At 39.8% G+C, this 16331-nt stretch overlaps 1 non-coding gene across 1 annotated transcript; it reads right to left on the minus strand.

Moving 5' to 3' along the window:
- Positions 1–1067: 1067 nt before the first annotated feature.
- LOC120070455 (small nucleolar RNA R71) lies at positions 1068–1171 on the minus strand. The gene has a single exon (XR_005479951.1). It is a non-coding gene; the product is annotated as a small nucleolar RNA R71 (small nucleolar RNA).
- Between the last annotated feature and the right edge of the window lie 15160 nt (positions 1172–16331).

Genomic DNA, 16331 nt, shown 5'->3' on the forward strand with positions numbered 1-16331 from the left:
CTCTATGGACACTTTTGCATTCAATACATGCGTCCTAGACTTAGGAGCATCGCATTTGCATTGGAAAATGACTTGCTGTGCATGGTTGTAGCATGATCGCATAGTTCGACGCATCCCTAAGTAACGTTAGCTAAAGACCTTATCAACCCGTTCATCCGCATACTCAGTGCATCTATCATACAACTGACTTTTCTCAAATTCGCCGCATTTGTTTATTTTCATTAATGTGATCAACAACAAAACAACAACTCTTTATTTATTTGGTTACCACAAAGTTTTCATAAAAATTACCATCGCAATCTATTTTCACAAGTCCCTGAGTTCAACCCTGGACTTAACCGGAAACTCAGTGGAAACTTGGATTCCGCTGAGGAAACTTGAGTGCACAATACAATTTCACCATCGCATATCATCCATAATTCACTTCATAAAATCAAGCATCAAGTTTTTGTCACCGTTGCTGGGGACTTCGACAAAATAGTGTGCTAACGGTAATTTTTCTAATTTCTTTGCAGACTCTCAATCTCTGGCGAATTACGACCTGGAGATTGAGAGGACATTCAAAAGAAGATTAAGAGACCGCCAACAACAAGAAGAGAGAAACTAAGAATGGCGGAACAACCGGATGCAAGGGCCGCTAACACGAATAATATAATGGCCAACCCCATCCTTCTGACGAATGACCGCAATAGACCCATTTGGGACTATGCGTCACCCAACCTCTACGATTTCTCCCCAGGAATCATGAGGCCAGCGTTTTTGTTCATAGTCTAGGATCAAGGTTTGAAATGAAGCCGATAATGCTGCAGATGATGCAGGCTATGGGTAGTTTGGAGAAAGGCGTGGCAAAGACCCGCACGCCCACCTCCGGAGCTTTATAGAAATCTGCAACACTTTTGTGTTCCCGAATATCAACCAAGGAAGTTTGACTCACTCTGTTCCCATTTTCCTTATGCGATCAAGCAAGAAAATGGGCATATTCTCTCGAACCGGTGGAGATAACTTCGTGGGAACAGGCGGTGGAAAAGTTTATGAAGAAGTATTTCCCACCAATTGAGAATGCTAGGAGACGGAAATTAATAACAAATTTTGAACAGGAAGATGACGAATCGCTCAGTGATGCTTGGGCGAGGTTCAAGCGGTTGGTAAGAGACTGTCCACATAATAGCTTACCAGACTGCCTACAAATGGAGATTTTCTACCAAGGACTGAATCCCTCTTCGCAGACCGCTGCCAATGTGGCAGTGGCTGGTGGTCTGCTCGACAAAACTTATGTGAAGGAAAAGAGTATACTTGATCGCATTTCCAAAAATCACGAGGATTGGCGGGAAAGCGCTCAGAGATTAAGAATAAAAGATAATGATGCAAACAACGGGGCCATCGCATCCTTGCAAAATCAAATGACTGCGATGATGAGTTTGATACAAGGCATCACAATTAATAATGTCAGAGCGAAGAAAGGGCAGGTTAGTGCAATTACTCAAACGACCGCAAGTTGTGTCATCTGCAGAGATGCTCACCCGATGGAAAAATGCCCAACAAATCCGCAATCGGTATGCTTCATGAGAAATAATCTCTATTCTGATACAATAACCCTAGGTGGCGAAACCACCCAAATTTTGCGTGAAAAAATCAACAACAAAGCTTTCAACCTGTGGCACAAAAAGGAGGGCCACCTGGGTTTTTCCCGAAAAACAACGGTCTAGCACATAGCCAAGCTAGCAGCTCAGAAACACCCAATCTTCGTCTTTAGAGAGCTTGTTGAAGCAATATATTGAGAAAAATGAATCAGTGCTTCATAATCAAGCTACATTCATTAGAAATCTCGAAATTCAAATGGAACAAATTGCGAGCGAGCTGAAAAATAGACCGCAATGAGCGTTGCCGAGCTCAGCTGAGCTCTCTTGCAATGCTGAGGGTAACGAGAAGGAACAGTGCTTAGCAGTCTCCTTGCTAAGCGACAACATGACTACGGAAGTAGGGGAGAAGCCCATTGCGATCAACTTGAATGCGGTGACAACTGAGGACCCATTGACCTATAGTTTGAAGAAGCCCGAGAAAATAGACACTGAAGTTGCGTCCATCCTTAAGCCTTTAGATCTTGAGGAAAAAGAAGTTCAACCACCAGTAACTCCGCAAAGATTGAAAGAGGAACAAAATGAGGAAGAAAAGATCGCAATAGTGGCTGCAGTGCAAAATGCTATGATACCACCTAAAATGGGCGACCCAAGAATCTTCATGATACCATGCTCTATCGGAGGGACCTACAGTGGCCAAACACTATGCGATCTTGGGGCAAGTATAAACATAATGCTGCTATCAATCTTCAAAAAATTGAATGCCAGCACACTTACACCCACAAAGGAAACTCCCCTGCTCGCTAACAGAACCCGAATACACCCTGAAGGAGAGTTGAAAAATGTCGTAATTTCAATCGATAAATTCATCCTGCTAGCAGACTTCCTCATTTTGGATTATAAAGCGGACAAAGATGCGCCCATCATATTGGGACAACCTTTCCTTTCAACCAGTCGTGCTCAAATTGATGTGCTCAAGGGGGAAATTGTAATGAGCATTCATAAGGAGAAAATCCGGATTAAGGCAGTAAAGATCCAAGAGGACAAAGAAAAGAGAGAAAAGCCACCATGGACGTGAACAACCTAGCCTGGAATAAGTGGTCCCTGAGTTATATGATTCAACCTCATCAAGGACGCAATCCTTTTGAATATCCTTTTTCCTGCATCAATTACTTCATGAACTTTTATCATCTCGTTATTCATTATCGCAATTACCTTTTTGTTATCAGCATCATTCTTACTTCTCTAAAAATAATAATAATAATAAATAAATAAATATATTGTTTTGTTTAAAATAATTTGACCCTCTCTCTGTTTTTTTCTTGCAACGATCGAGGCGCTGGATTACGGAAGTGTTACACGAGGAAGCAACTTATTTTATTCCATCACCGCAATCCAAAGAAGAGAGATCGCCACAAAGATGGATGCATCAATACACAATGCAGGCGACAACGCAAATTTGGGGGGTGTATTCTTCCTTATCTTTATTTCAAATTTTGCGTTATCGCATCGCATGCTAGTTTTAAAAGTTTTATCACTGCATCCTCTTTAATTACCGCAATCATTTGACATAGATAAATTTAGTAAGTTACCGCATGTTGTTTCTTTGCCAAGTATAATTTGAGTGATGAAAAATATGCTTCTATGTCTTTCATATATACTAGAGTCAACTTAATTTTAAGATAGTCACCTCATGAAATATTTCTAGAAGTTAGGGGTTTCCTAGCTTTCTATTAAACTCTCTTTACGAAGCTTTCTACGAACATCGCATGACTTATCTCAATCTTTTTGGCAATGAGGACATTACTGTATTTTAAATTTGGGGGTGAGGTATTTATTTTCGACCTTGCTATTTTGTCTAAAAAAAAAAGAAAGATATATATATTTTTTTTTTTAGAATAACAGCTCCACTGTCAACGCAATGGAGAAACCTATGTTGATAAGAGTCAAGTTGTGAAAGGCACTTAACCGTAGTTGGCTTTCTGCATGACACACGTGGCGGTAAGCCAAAACAAAATTATGTCACCAGGATCAACGCGTAAATAAATGATCGCAACTCCACTGCCAAGTAGGTATGAGTTTAGTCTGAGAAAGAGCGCAACGCTCATAGTTGGATGTTCGCATGACACACATGGAGACAAGCCAAAATGAAGGCAAGGAACTTAGATCAGCGCAAGGTTAGAAAAAAAAATAACAATGTTAAGAAATATGCAAGGATAAAATCATTTGACACCCCGGTGAAAAAAAAATCTTTGAAATAAATCATGCGATGTCTCGGAAGTTAGTAAAGTTTTTTTTAAGGTTAAGCTTGTGGTCCCTAGGTCTTAGAAATATTTTAAAAGAAAACTTGAATAAGACTTGAGGAAATTTTGATATATAGGATTTGAACGAAGTATCCTTGAGAAATCTAGAAAAAGAGCAGTGTGGTTAACTTGCTAAAGGAAGTCTTTAGCTTATGCTTGAGGACAAGCATTGTTTAAATTTGGGGGTGTGATAACGGGCAGAAATGCACGTTATCATAGTGCTAAGTTCTTAAACAATGTTGGCTTGTGTTGATAAAACATGTTAAATTGTGTCCATTAAGCATCAATTTCATAATATTGCGGTCGCATGCATTCATCACATTAGAACAGTTGATTTTTGTATTTTTGTGCAGAATATGCAATGACGCAAGGCAGAAATTGCGGTCGTAGGAAATCATTGGTTAAGCGCAGCATCACCGCAAGGCCTTATGGTGATCGTGTTCGCAAACATTTGCTAAAGAAGGATTGTTGCAACTTAGTCAACGCAACTTGGTGGGCGCATCTGGGTGAAAAGCATAATTAATCACGATGGGATAGAAAGCTGATGATAGTCGAATCTGAATTAACTTGACAATCGATACGGTCACAAGTACATTCAGCTTTTCGGTGACAAATATTCGGCGCATCAGTCAAGAATTAAAGTCGTCCCATCTGTATAATCATGAGAGAGAAGCCGACTTTCACCCTGGATGCTCTATAAATACTAAGGGCATCCTTCAGAAAATGGGTTGATCAGTTAATCAGTTCACACGTCTTTGTTCATAGTTTTCTTTCGTTTTAAGGCAGACGCGAGAGAGGAGGTTGTGCTGACAAATTGTTTCGGTAAGCTCGGGAGAGTGCCAAAAGCTTCAAGGATAGAGAGAGGGCTGACACCTGCGGAAGTGGGAACATCTTTGGAACCGAATAGAGATTTACAGTGTAAAAGCCTCGGTCAGCAAGGAATTGCTACCAAGCTCTCTACCTTTAACTTCCATTGTTATTTTGTACTCTACTCATTTATCGAAATGGAATCTACTTCTCTATATCTATTCACTCTCTATTATTTACGCATGAGTAGCTAAATTAGTTGAATGGGTTGAGAAGCATTTAGCTAGCACAATTAGGGAATCTTCATTCTATGCGATTATCTTGTATTATGTATGCTTCATTCGTCCATTAGAGATACTTGGGAGGGTAGTCTAAGGACAGGATCTAGGCTTGGGAAGGTCAGGTTAGAATCTAGGCTCGGGAGAGTCAAATTAGAACGCATAATCAAGAGATAGAAGCTTAGGAATAAGCACTGTTTTCTATTAACGCATCGCATGCATCCTAGAGATAGGATATGATTGTGTGCGGTCACCTTGCCTTTATACATCTTGCATCATCCAATAGGACAACAGTAGAGACTTAGGAATAAGCTCTATGGAGACTTTTGCATTCAACACATGTGTCTTAGACTTAGGAGCATCGCATTTACATTGGAAAATGACTTGTTGTGCATGGTTGTAGCATGATCGCATAGTTCGACGCATGCCCAAGTAACGCTAGCTAGAGACCTTCTCAACCCGTTCATTCGCATACTTGATGACATGCAGAAATGCATATCATCTTAGGCCATTTACTTTGAATTATGAAGGTTATTAGGCAGAATATGCGTCGATCATGATAGGAATTCACAAAAATATGAGCTTGCGTCGATCAGCATGATGAATCTCAGCTAACCCGTTATTTTGCGTTAATTATGCGTTTAATGTTCTATCTTTGTAGCTAATGTTGGAAATGAATGCAAAACACTCCATCGTAAGGGCAAACGCATCGATCAACGCATGGATGTTACGGTAATCAGCTGTATGCGTCCATCGCATGGGAGTCGCGCTCGTCAAGCGAATACGATCATTGAATGATTGCAGCTGTGCGACAATGCAACTAATGGGATCAACACAAGTTAGGTGGAATGAACGCATCAATGTATCTACCTCGAGAAAATCCAAAGACGATATTGACATTTCACCTACCACACCGTTAGTGGCAGAGGTTCAGAAAAGGACTCACGCGTCGAACGTTAGACTCAGAGCAGTCCAATTAATATTGTTAGTGACCCAAGCTCTATAAATAGAGGCCGAAGAGCTGAAATTCAATAATCCGAAGATTAACACTCAATCGGGGATTTTCCCCGCGATCTAGATAGATTGCGTGAGAAGACGCCTGAGAGTTCTTCACCTCCTTCATCCATTCTGAGTGACGACCGGAACCTTCGACTGGAGTTAGATCTCGAGAGAGTCAGCTCCTCCGTCCATTCATGGCACCACCGGCAGCCTTGACGCACATCAGCTAGAAGCAAAGCTTTGTTTCCAGCCGGTCATTTTTTTTTCCTTTCTTTTCCTATATTGTATTGTATGACATTTTGAATTAAGGAATTAATACAATCTATTTTCAATGCATTTCTCTGTTCCTTCAATTCCATCTCCATCTTCTTGCTTAGCATCTTTACTTTCATTGCAACACTTAGTGGGAGTGCTTGGGTATTGCATACTTGGTCATGTGGATTAGGAATATGAAGCATGTAGCAACCCATCGAGAGGTGTGTATTGCGCGTGTGTGTGAGTAACCTTATTTGCTCAGTGTGAAGCTGCTGCAATGCCTGTCTATAGGCTAACGCATTGCTTGTCTATGAGTAAAGTCGGCAACAATCAACTACCCAGGAGGGTAAGTGGTTGGACGCATTAAGCAAGGTATGCGTTTTTCACTAGGGATAGTACAACCTTGCATCAACTAAGTTCATGTGTTTGTCTTGCTTTATGTTGTGCCCAACACTCCTTTAGAGCTACTCGAGAGAGACTCTAAAGAAAGAACCTAATGACTAAAGAGAGTTAGGTTAGAATCTAGACTCGAGAGAGTGAGATTAGATCGGCATAAGTAAGAGATAGGGACTTAGAGATAAGCTCTATTTATCAACACTGCATCGCATGCATCCTAGGAATAGGAATGATGATATGTGGTCGCCTTATTTGTGTATCATCGCATAGACAAGAATTAGAGGCTTATGTGTAGACCCTATAGACACCTCTGCACATACATCGCATGCGTTCTAGCATTAGAAGCCGTAGCATTCGCACCGAGAGGTGGTTTACTATTATATGAGTGTTGCATGATCGCATTAGTTTGCGTTGACTAGGGTTGCCCTTGCGGTCACTCTTAAGTATTGCAATGAATTTATCTCCGCATTTTATCTATTTTCCCATACATTTATTCCATGTCAAGGTTTGTCGCATCTCTACCTTTCATGCATATTCTCATTGCGTTGTCTGTTAGATAGGAGTAGGAGTAGGATTAACGTAGCAATATCCCCTCCATTCTTTTATTCAATCGCCGCATGCACAATCACCGCAAACATATAGGTACAAGTCCCTGTGTTCGACCTCGGATTACCCGAGAAACTTGCGTTGGAATTATACTTGGTTCTAGCCCAAGAAAACTTGTGGCAGGACACATGGTCATCTCATACATTCATTAATGCATTTTTCATTCCAACGCATGACTATCAATGCATATCTTAAGAACATGCATCGCATACCGCATCCAAGGGAAGTTGGTTGTCGAGTAAAATTGACTTCCAATTTCCCCTCATCAATACTCAGTGCATCTATCACACAACGGACTTTTCTCAAATCCGCCGCATTTGTTTAGTTTCATTAACGTAATCAACAACAAAACAACAACTCTTTATTTATTTAGTTACCACAAAGTTTTCATAAAAATTACCATCGCAATCTATTTTCACAAGTCCTTGAGTTCGACCCTGGACTTACCAGGAAACTCAGTGGAATTTACACTTGGATTCCGCTGAGGAAACTTGATTGCACAATGCAATTTCACCATCGCATATCATCCATAATTCACTTCATAAAATCAAGCATCACCAGCGCTCTTTCCAAAAAGCTAAAGACAAACTCAACAGGAATGCGGTAACAAATGTTTGAGTAGAGGTTTATTCATAATAAAACTTAGACTGTCAAATTTTGAAGAAGCTATAAAAAGTGACTTGCGATGTTTAGTTAGCGGCTGTAGTGAATTATACGTACCATCATAGATGCAACGAAAAGGTAGGAAATCGGAAAAAAGAGAATTTCAAAAGGATAATGCATAAAAGATAACATGAAAAGAACCTTCGAGTAGAATAACACTTGTGACCATACCTTAGAATTCATGCAGTCAAAGCCATTCGTTCAATGATGGGGAGGATTCTTCCGTTGTAACTTCGTACGAGGAGAATCATTGTCGCACTTACAAGGAGCGAATGCACCACATCCAAGAAAGAAGCTGCATATTGTAACGAAAACTTTAACTTATCTTCTTTATCACACAACACATGGATGATTATAACGCAAGTTTATGATATATGTTACTACTTCTAGATGTATGCATTATTAATGGAATGTTTATAGTATGCTATGTGTTGTCACAAGTTTCCTTGCGCTAAAACCAAGTATAATTCCAACGCAAGTTTCTCGGAGTGATTCGAGGTCAAACACAGGGATTGCGTAGTTAATGCATTACGTTCGTGATATATGCGATCGGGGTTTTTCAATTAATAAAAGATTGGTTTATACAGGTATTTAAAGCTGCGGTAAAGTAAAGTTGTGATAATAAAATAAAGTGCGATAAAAGTAAACCTAAGCTATGATGATACAAGATGCTGGATACATGACACATGATACTGAGTTTGAGACTGACTTTGAAGATTATACAAAGGTCGTGTTATGCGGTAGCAAGTCTTTATGTATGAAACAGAAATAGAAAAGATAACTAATATAAACATCGCAAGTTATTAATTGCGTTAAAGACATGACTATTATTCCGCTTTCTCTTGGCGTACACCTCTCGGTGATCGGCCATGTTCCTACATCTCTGTGGTGAAACAGGGATGAACATAATGAACGCAAGGTTGCTTCCATCTATGAAGTACTTCTCACTTTAGTTAACGCATTCTTCCAACCTTCTCTCGACAGAAGGAATGGCATCTTCACTTCTGCTCTCACAGGTGAAGATGCCGTATAGCATGCTTTAGCTAAACATATTTATTTCCTTAACACAGATTAATTTACTTGTTAGATTCATGCTAATTACCAAGGGATTAAGAAAACATCGTGGAGAAAGCGAATTATGGATGAATGGAAATTGACAGAAAGATGGAGATGGAAATGATCATGACATTCAATACTAATATTTAGCAACTGATACATGGTGGGAATGATAGACTAAGAAGATGAATACAATTGATGATAAAGAGATACAAACAAATACAGAAGAGTGCCAACTTCTTGACACAGATCTGAATGGTGGATTTGCCTTGCCGGCGTATGGAATGGATGAAGAGAAGAGCTTCCCTCTCAGGCTTGCCCGTCCAGTAGAAGTGACCTTGGTATAGAGCTTCAACGACGGGGATATAAAGGATTTTCCTTGAGACTCACCTCTCACCCTTGTCTCTTAAATCTTCCCGGATCTTCTCCGATCAGGCTCTTCAGACCAATCTCTCTCTCAATATACAAATATCAAAATATCCCCGTATCAAGTATATTTTCCAATAGAATTTCAGAGGCTATTTATAGGCTCAGCTTTGACTCTCTGCAGTGTGGACCCCATTTTATTGTTATGGCAATTCTGGAAATGGTGGAGTGAATATTCCTTCAGTTACATGATCAATCTCGTCAGAAATGCACAACGGTCAGCTGTACACGTGTTAGGATCCTCCACAATTGCATTGCTCGTTTGTATCTTCGATCATTTGTCCGCATGCGGTGTTATTTTTTATTACTGCATGTGATTGAAGTTGCGTTAATCGCTTAACTCTTGATCGATTGTTGCATGCGTCGTCATTGCATTGATCGTTTATTCATTCCTGAATGATGGGCGCAATGCGACGTAGATGCGTTGTTCTTTTTATCTTGAGCCATGAATGCATACGGTGACTTGATTTCCTGCAAAACAGACTTGAAATATTCTTTTCTATCATCGCAATGGTGTCAGTGGGTGTATTGATGACAATTTATAATTCTTGCATTTCTTAGCTAATTTCTCTACAATTGACGTAACTTTCCTTTCTTTTGGCCACAATATCTAAATAAAGCAGTATAAATAACTTGTATTTCTACAAGTTATCACACCCCCAAATTTAGATATATGCTTGTCCTCAAGCATATCTTCTACTAAGGCAATATTGCTCAATTCCTATCCTAAATTTTGCGTCGATTGATTGCTCCGAATGTTCCACCTAGGCATATTACTTAACATCGCAATTTCTTTCTATCCTTGAAAATTCATAACAAAGCCCTACTTCATTCTTCTATTCTATAAATTTTTGCTCAAAAATGATTTTCTAGTTTTAAAAAGAATGTTTACCTGTTCTTGTCAAAACAACTTGATGCATCTGGATGCGGTGGTCAAACTTTGCATCATTTATTAGAGACTATTGATCATGGATACACCCTTCGTTTTGGCTTCTTCCCACGGGTGTCATGCGAACATCCAACTACGGTTGTGTGCCAATCTCAACTTTAACTCATGCATTTCAGAGGAGTTGTCTCTTGCATTCTTTTATTTTTCTTTCTCATTTTTTTTCTTTTCATATTGCGTTGTTCTTGGAAACCCACCTTCATTTTGGCTTACTCCCACGGGTGTCATGTGAACATCCAACTACGAGCAGACTCCTTTCACAACTTAACTCATATCAGGTTGGGATTGTTTTTGAGGTTTCCCTTGCCGCTGACATTGGAGTTTATATGAATTTTTTTTTTTTGAAGATGATGACTGCATTTTTCTTAATGACAGCGTCACTTGATCTCATCTGCTCAGACCTTCCTCACCCCCCAAATTTAGAGATGCGCAAGGTCCTCATTGCGTTGTTTGAGCAGAATAGACAAACATTTAGATAAAATTTCAAAAAGAAGGTTTGAGTAGAATTTTGAAAGATAAAAGGTAAAGCATTGCTATAGCTACGAATTAACTAAGTGTTATTTAGAACATACAAAGTGTGGGAAATGTTTCTACGTGTATGCATATTATACATCATGGCAGCGCAATGAATAATGCAAAATAAAGATCAAGAATATCGCAAAGTTGACAAAGGATAATAAAGAAGAGGCACAGGCATATAGAGAGAATTGCTACTCAGTTGTATTGAAAATTAACTAAGTATACAAGTAATTACAAACAACACAATGTAGAAAGTTTTGCCTATACAAAGAATCAAAGAATTTAATTAAACCTAGAAAAATAATGAATTTCATGTATCTTTTGAATTTGATTTAGACGGGTGCACGATTAAAAATTACACCACGCTTCCATTAACGCAAATACATTTTTGCTGAGGACGGGCAACAACGCATGTATTCCCGCAACACACACCCTTAACTCAACGCATTTCTAGAGGACGGGCGCACGGTATTTCTACTAGCGCAACACTACCTCAACATAGTGCATCTTCGCTAAGGACGGGCAAAGAACACATATGAGCGTAACACACCCGTCAACGCAATGCATTTGGGTGTATTGGACGCAAAGTGTATCTGTTGTCATGAAATGCACCCATCATCACATTATATACCAATTTTCATTTGTCTTTTTAATTCATCAATAACGCAAGTTGAAAAGACTTTGCGGTGTTCAACTTTTCATCCAGTCATTCACAAAATTTTAAGAACATCGCTACTAATGCCTACGAATCAAAGGAATTGAACATGACATGAAAGATACTAATGAATTAAATTGAAGGAAAATACAAAAAGCATTAAAGGCTAATTCTAATAAGCATTAAATAACGCAATTCAGAAAGCAGTAAAGAGAAAGAAGTAAAGAAAGCAAGTAAACATAGATAGGGATGCTGATTGGAGAAAGTTTTTAGAATTACCGCAATAGCATCCCCCGCAAGCGATTAATCCTGCTTGCCTAAGTTAATGGTATCCATGCGTCGATCCACATCGCCCCCGTAATAAGGCTTAATCCGTTGACCATTGTCTTTAAATGCGTTGTTTCTGTCTTCAGTTGTCAGTTCCACTGCGCCGTGGGGAAAGATAGTCTTGATCCGGAATGGCCCAGACCAGCGGGATTTCAACTTCCCTGGAAACAATTGCAAACATGCGTTAAACAATAATACTTGTTGACCTTCGACGAATGTCAGGTTGTTTATGCGGTCGTCATGCCACTTCTTAGTTCTCTCCTTATAGATCTTGGCATTTTCGTAGGCGTCCCTTCGCCATTCGACCAGCTGGTTCAGCTGTAATTTCCAGACTTCCCCACACTTGCTAGATCAAAATTTAGCTTCTTGCATGCCCACATCGCCTTATGTTCCAACTCGAGCGGCAGATGACAAGCTTTTTCGAAGACCAGGGCATATGGGGACATACCAATTGGCATTTTGTAGGCAGTCCTGTATGCCCACAGCGCTTCGTTGAGCTTGGGTGACCAATCCTTCCTAGAAGTACTGACTACCTTCTCCAAGATAGTTTTGATCTCTCAGTTAGAAATCTCTGCCTGCCCATTAGTCTTCAAGATAGTTATCTTCCATGTTGGCATTCTTTCGCCTCGCTCAGTTCTGACGTGCCTTTGCGCGAAATGTACACTCGATCTCTAGGTTAGCCTTGAATTCTGGGTCAGTCCCAATACTCATAAACTGTTAGACTACTCTCCGCGATAAACACCCAGTACAAAGAGATCTGTCATGCAAAATATCACAAACGTACTCAACAATAACCGTTACCAATCCCCCGCAATGACGCCATAAACTTGTAACAAATATTTTATCTTATCGTCTTTATCACACAACGCATGGATGATTATAACGCAAGTTTATGATATATGTTACTACTTCCAGATGTATACGTTATTAATGGAATGTTTGTAGTATGCTATGCGTTGTCACAAGTTTCCTTGCACTGAAACCAAGTATAATTCCAATGCAAGTTTCTAGGAGTGATCCGAGGTCAAACACAGGGATTGCGTAGTTAATGCGTTACGTTCGTGATATATGCGACCGGGGGTTTTTTAATTAATAAAAGATTGGTTTATACAGGTATTTAAAGCTGCGGTAAAGTAAAGTTGCGATAATAAAATAAAGTGCGATAAAAGTAAGCCTAAGCTATGATGATACAAGATGCCGGATACATGACACCTGATACTGAGTTTGAGACTAACTGTGAAGATTATACAAAGGGTCATGTTATGTAGTGACAAGTATTTATGTATGAAACAGAAATAGAAAAGATAACTAATATAAACATTGCAAGTTATTAATTGCGTTAAAGACATAACTACGGTTCTGCTTTCACTTGGCGTACACCCTCTCAGTGATCGGTCGTGTTCCCACATCTCTGTGGTGAAACAGGGATGAACGTAATGAATGCAAGGTTGCTTCCATCTCTGAAAGTACTTCTCGCTTTAATTAACGCATTCTTCCAAGCTTCTCTCGATAGAAGGAATGACATCTTCACTTCTGCTCTCACAAGTGAAGATGCCGTATAGCATGCTTTAGCTAAACATATTTATTTCCTTAACACAGATTAATTTACTTGTTAGATTCATGTTAATTACCAAGGGATTAAGAAAACATCGTGGAAAAAGCGAATTACGGATGAACGAAAATAGACAGAAAGATGGAGATGGAAATGATCATGACATTCAATACTAATATTTAACATTTGATACATGGTGTGAATGATAGACTAAGAAGATGAATACAATTGATGATAAAGAGATAGAAACAAATACAGAAGAGTGCCAACTTCTTGACATAGATCTGAACGGTGGATTTGCTTGTCGGCGTAGGGAGTGGATGAAGAGAAGAGCTTCCCTCTCAGGCTTGCTCGTTCGGTAGAAGTGACCTTGGTATAGAGCTTCAACGACGGGGATATAAAGGATTTTCCTTGAGACTCACCTCTCACCCTTGTCACTTAAATCTTCCCGGATCTTCTCCGATCAGGCTCTTCAGACCAGTCTCTCTCTCAATATATAAATATCAAAATATCCCCGTATCAAGTATATTTTCCAATAGAATTTCAGAGGCTATTTATAGGCTCAGCTTTGACTCTCTGCAGTGTGGACCCCACTTTATTGTTATGGCAATTCTGGAAATGGTGGAGTGAATATTCCTTCTGTTACACGATCAATCCCGTCAGAAATGCACAACGGTCAGCTGCACACGTGTCAGGATCCTCTGCAATTGCATTGCTCTTTTGCATCTTCGATCGTTTGTTCGCATGTGGTGTTGTTTTTTATTACCTCATGCGGTTGAATTTGCGTTAATCGTTTAGCTCTTGATCGATTGTTGCATGCGCCGTCATTGCGTTGATTGTCTATTCATTCCTGAATGATGGGCGCAATGCGACGTAGATGCGTTGTTCTTTTTATCTTGACCTATGAACGCATACGGTGACTTGATTTCCCGCAAAACAGACTTGAAATATTCTTTTCTACCATCGCAATGGTGTCAGTGGGTGTATTGACAACAATTTATAATTCTTGCATTTCTTAGCTAATTTCTCTACAATTGAGCAACTTTCCTTTCTTTTGGCCGCAATATCTAAATAAAGCAGTATAAATAACTTGTATTTCTATAAGTTATCATATATCCAAAACAAAAATAATTAAAATAAACTAAACTAAGAAAGCAAGGTAAAGATAGAGTAGAAGACATCCCTGAAGAAATTGGAGTAAGGTCACAGCAAGGAGTCTTCCATGCAGGAGATTGATCTCAACTGCTTAGGTCAAGGGGCTAGCCCTGACGCATGTTGGTTACCACACGCTTATAACTGCCTTTAGCTCATGCGACTGATTACCCTTCTATCTTGGGGTAAATATTGGATTTCGGTGCATCGTCTACACTTCAAACTCAATAAACTATTAACTGCCAAGTCCCCGACAACGGCGCCAAAAACTTGATGGGTGTAGGAAATGGAGTAAATAAAGATGCGTTTATCGTGTGTTCTCCATGCGTCGTTGGTCATGCGTCGGGTATGCAATATGCATCTAAGAATGTATGCAATGACCATGCGTTCCTACCACAAGTTTTCTTTCGTTCTCACCAAGTATAACGAGATCGCAAGTTTCTCGAGTGATCTGAGGTTGAACTCAGGGACTTGTAGCTAAATGTCATGAAGTAATGTGTTTGCAGTGAAGAATAAAAGAATATTGAAGGTTATCGGCTAGCATTAGTCCTACTCCTAACTAACAGATTAAGCAGTGGAAGTATGACTGAGAGGTAGAGACACGACACTGTTAACGTGTAATAAGATATATGGCAAAAATAGATAAACTGGCGGGGATGTCTTCACCGCAACACTACGCTTGATCGCAAGGGTAACCCTAGCCAATGCAAGCTATGCGATTATGCTACACACACTTGACTAAGACGCATGCGATGTATATATGATAGTGTCAAGAGGCCTTATTTCTAAGTCTCTATTCCTGCTCACGTGCTCTCACACATAAACAAGATGACTGCATACCACCATATTCTACTTCTGGACGCATGCGATGTGACCGCATACTTTCATATCCCATCTATAGGGTGCATGCACTGTGTAATAGAAAACAGAGCTTATCCCTAAGTCTCCATTCTTGCTTATGCAATCCAATCTGCTCTCCCAAGTCTAGTACTCTCCCAAGTATGCCTAAATGATGAATGATGTGCTCATAAGACAAGGTAATGACATAAAACATGGTTGACATAAGATTATTCCTATCTCTAGGAACATTTGCTTACTTTTCTTAATGAGTTCCATTACTTACCCTCCTAGATAGTTAGCTATCGCTAGTCAGCTCATAGACAAGCCTTGCGTCCGCTCATAGACTAGCGTTGCTACAGCCTCTCACTAAGCAAATAGGATTTTCTCACAATACTCGTGCAACGCACACCTTTCGGTGGTTTACTACATGCTTCATATGTCTATGCTGCATGATTAAGTATGCGATACTCTAGCAGTCTTACTTAGTGGTGCAATGAAAGTAAAGGATGCTAAGAAGAGATAAATGAAGATGGAATCGAAGGAAATATAGAAATGCATTGATCACAAAATGTATTAATCTCTTAAGCCACAATGTAATACAATACAGAGATAGGAGAGAAATGGACGGCCAGATGGAGACAATATCTTACTTCCATCAAATGTGTGTCAAGGTTGCCGGTGGTGCCATGGATGGGCGGTGGAGTAGTTTCTCTCAAGATCTAGCTCCAGTGAAGGCTCCGGTCGTCACTCGGAATGAATGAAGGAATGAAGAACTCTCAAGAATATTTTCTCACGCTTTCGTCTAGATCACAAGGATCCACCCAAAGGTAGCAACCTAGATAATCTGAAGTTGGGCTCTAAGGCTTCTATTTATAGAGCTTGATCACCGACAGCATTAATGGTCCTCTCTAAAATTCTGCAGTTAATGGCGTGATGGACCTGCTCTGAATCTCTGCTACTAACGGTGTGGTAGG

Source organism: Benincasa hispida, chromosome 1 (assembly GCF_027475165.1).
Source record: "Benincasa hispida cultivar pf3 chromosome 1, pf3_genome.v1.1, whole genome shotgun sequence".
In the NCBI taxonomy this organism is placed as follows: Eukaryota; Viridiplantae; Streptophyta; class Magnoliopsida; order Cucurbitales; family Cucurbitaceae; genus Benincasa; species Benincasa hispida.